Source organism: Cryptomeria japonica, chromosome 8 (genome assembly GCF_030272615.1).
Source record: "Cryptomeria japonica chromosome 8, Sugi_1.0, whole genome shotgun sequence".
In the NCBI taxonomy this organism is placed as follows: domain Eukaryota; kingdom Viridiplantae; phylum Streptophyta; class Pinopsida; order Cupressales; family Cupressaceae; genus Cryptomeria; species Cryptomeria japonica.
Window position 1 is genome coordinate 139668520 of NC_081412.1, and position 4105 is coordinate 139672624.

Genomic DNA, 4105 nt, shown 5'->3' on the forward strand with positions numbered 1-4105 from the left:
GCCCAACAACTCCATAGTGGTGTGAAAACTAACCGATTTTCACTTAATGATATTTGTCCCTATCCCTTTGATAGGAATCTACATATGCCACCTTTTCCATGAGGGTTTGAAATACCTCAGTTCGAAAAGTATCGGGGAAAAGGAGACCCTAGAGATCATGTCAGGGAATTTCACTCAGCTTGCCTAGAAGTGGCATATGAAGACACATATTTAATGTGCCTCTTTCCTCAAAGTTTGGGAGGGACAACCACGCAATGGTTTTCCCGACTAATGGGTAGCATTAGGACATTCGAGGAACTTATCCAAAAGTTCATCGCACATTATTCACACAACATAGAATGCGATGTTACCATGACAGATCTATGTAATACCAAATAAAAACCAGGGGAGCTATTTTCAGCTTTCCTGCAACGATGGTGACAAATGTCTAGCAGACGTTCTCTTCAACTATTAGAACGAGAGTTAGTGGAAATATGTATTTCCAACTTGAATGAAGAAATTGAATTCCATCTAGACATGAAAGGCACGGAGTCCTTTAATGACATGATCACCCAGGAATTAAAATGTGAACGGGCCCTCATCAAATAGGGGCTTATCAAGATATACAATGAACCAAAAGATGTCCCTCACTCGCACTTTAACAGTGATAAACCCAACTTTTGAAATAAAAACAAAAACAACATCAATGATGGGGTTGTAGATGTAAGGACTATAAAGAGTGCACAACCTGTGGTCCGATTTGCGGGGCAAAATCCCCCTCTTAAAAACAACACGGTTGCTCCTCCACAAAATCAAGGATGCAATGCATCGCAAGAAGAACCCAGACAATGACAGCAAAATTATAAACCAAGACGTACATACACTCCCTTAGGGGAACCTATTGAAACAGTGTTACATCAATTGGTCTCTTCAAATCTAGTGACCTTACCAAAGACATGTAATTATGAACCTTAGGTCAAACCCCCATGGTGGAGGGATAATGAACATTGTGAATTCCATCAAGGGAAAGGGCATAAAACAAGTAATTGTCATAGATTGAAAGATCTTGTTCAGGATCTTATTGACCGAGGAGAGATTGAAATTGAAGGACATGACCCAAAAACCTCAAATAATGATCATCTCATGTTTAAGAATATGCTTCCATCACAAGATCAAAGGGGCCCTTCCACTTCAGGATGAAACACATATACCAATGATCATACGCGAGCCACCTATAATTACACTATGAATCACCTATATGATGCTAATGAACAAATTGCAACCATCACCATCAAAGATCCAAATCATACCTGCAATGTTGTTACGCGTCGTAGCAAGATCACCATTAAAGCAACTCCACAAGGCACAACCTCCATCCCAAAGCAGTATAACCTTGTGGAACAATTAGATAAGATGCCTGCACTTATATCCATCTTAGAGCTTTTGCGCCTATCCCCATCTCATAAAACAATATTGGATCAAGCTCTCCAAGAGGCGTCAATCCCTGCCAATCTAAATACAGATCAATTTCAAGCTATGGTTGGTAGTCTAAGGTCATCACCATGTCTCACTTTCTCTGAAAGTGACAATACATCCTTCCAACAACCTCATAACGCCTCACTCCATATTGAAGGATTTATCAACCAACACAGAATCAAGCGAGTCTTGATCGACAATGGAGCAGGCCTAAATATCTGTACATTACAATTGGTCACAACATTGGGATATGCAGTTGAATCGGTGGATCCCCGCAAAAAGATAACAATAAAAGCCTATGATAATGCAGAGCGTTCTTCAAAAGAAGCAGTTGTGTTACCAATCTGAGTGGGCCCAGTGGTGAAGCACATCATATGTCAAGTTCTGGACCTTCCTCTATCGTATAATTTGTTGTAAGGAAGACCTTGGATACACACCATGCAGGCCATTCCATCCACCTATCACCAATGTATCAAGTTCCCTCGTAGCAATATCAACCATTAGCCAGAGATCACCATTCCCAATAACAAAGAAGGTATCTTATCCACATCATATGTAAGTCCAGCCTCTCATTCTAGTTCAAACACCACTATACCCAAGCAAGAGAAGCTAAAGATGAAAATGGCAGAGGAAGGTCCCGAGGAGTACAATCTAAGCCAACTCTTTTGTGTTGGAAAACTACCCACTTCCCCTAGAACTCATGGTAAACCTCAAAGGTTACTTCAAGCACCACTGGTCAAGCCAACATGCACTTTGGCGCCTTTTATCCTTGGAAAGAGTCAAGAAGAGGATACCAGAGATGAGGACTTAGCAGAATGGAACTATAAAGACCCTATCACCACAGAAATCCCACAATCTAAGCTTCCCACAGATCAATATGGCAAAGGCCTTACCATTATGTAAAAAATGGGCTATGATGGTCAGAGTGCTTTGGGACCTCACAAGCAAGGACGACACGAACCGTTACAGCCGGAATTAAAGCCTAAAGATAACACTAGATTAGGCTTTCAAAAGGAGACTCTTCCTAAGCTCAGATTCAAAGGAAAACCCAGCAAACCTCTATATCAACTTAATACTCTAAAGAGGTCACCATTGATTATATAAACAACACCAAGCACCGCACCAACTACCCTCATGAGGTTGAGAATCCCAACAATACCATCCACAACACCAATCATCCCACCAATCAAACCAACAACCCCATCAACAACAGCAATTGCATCAACATCACCATTATCAGTATCCGAACCCCCAACAGTATCAACAACATTGATAATTCCATCAGAAGCAGTAGATTCAACAATGTTGATACTCCCAGTATCGGATTCACTGATCCCAATAATCCTTCCTGCAGCACCAACCATTCCATCTCCAAAGGCACATCAACCAATCACGCCTGCAGTATTTAACTCAAAGGATATCCCAATTTGGTATAGTAATCGGATGCTAGAAAGCGACTTAGAGACCAACTCACATGAGTGGGAATTTGATTTCATATAGCTCAATACTTTAGATGAGGAAAATGCATCACCACCTCCACCTCACAAAGAAATCCCTATTTACGGAGAAGCACAGATTAAAACCTCTTGGGTTCCTAAACTGGAAACACCTTCCACAGACCCTACGTCACATCCTACCTGATTCTGATAGGGAGAATACCATCAACAACCTTCACCACAACGTCTTAACCCTCACTGACACATCCCATGAACTTAACCTAATCGATGAGGTAATGCCCACTATCCATCCTGAACTCATCGAATGGAACCAACCTAATCCCCCATGCCTGGACCAATTCCAAAACGATGAGGCGATCATTGACTTTTTGGAACTATGGGATAACATACCAAGTGGGGATCACAAAGAAGGATTCACCATCAAACTTAATAGTGCACCATACTTTGGGGAGGATGCCAAACCTTTCAGCTGCAAAAATATTACAATAAAACATGGATCTTCCAGTGAAAACCACACTGTGGCACTATTTGATCCCAAAAAAGTAAAAAGAAAGAGTGTATCCAATGGTGAAAACCTCTCTGAGGTGCCTGAGGATGAAAGGTTTGACATCCTCCCCTCTAGTACAAATCAGGAATGATCAATGATCCTTATTGATGAAACAAAATAATTCAACATGGGGACCCCTGAGACTCCTCACCACATAGATCTGGCATTTCTTTTAACTCCAGAGGAACAACCTAAGTTTGTTGAATTCTTCCAAAAGCGTCAGATCAACTTCGCATGGTTATATGCAGACATGCTTGGTCTTGATCCTGATTTAGTCATGCATCACCCCACCATAGCAGAAGGAGCTAAGCTTGTCAAACATAAGCTTCACAAGATGCACCCCCAGATTGCTGTACTAGTCAAAGAAGAACTTAAGAAACTCTTGGATGTTGGTTTTATTAGACCAATTGATTATAAAGAATGGATATCCAACATTGTACCTATCGGCAAACCAAATGGGGGCATCTGTATATGTACTAATTTCAGAGATCTAAACAAGGCATGTCCTAAGGATGACTTCCCCCTACCAAACATCAACATGATCATGGACCTAATAGTAGGACATGTCATGCTTTCTCTTATGGATGGCTTTTCAGGTTACAACCAGATAAAGATCGCGCTAGAAGATCAACATAAAAATGCCTTC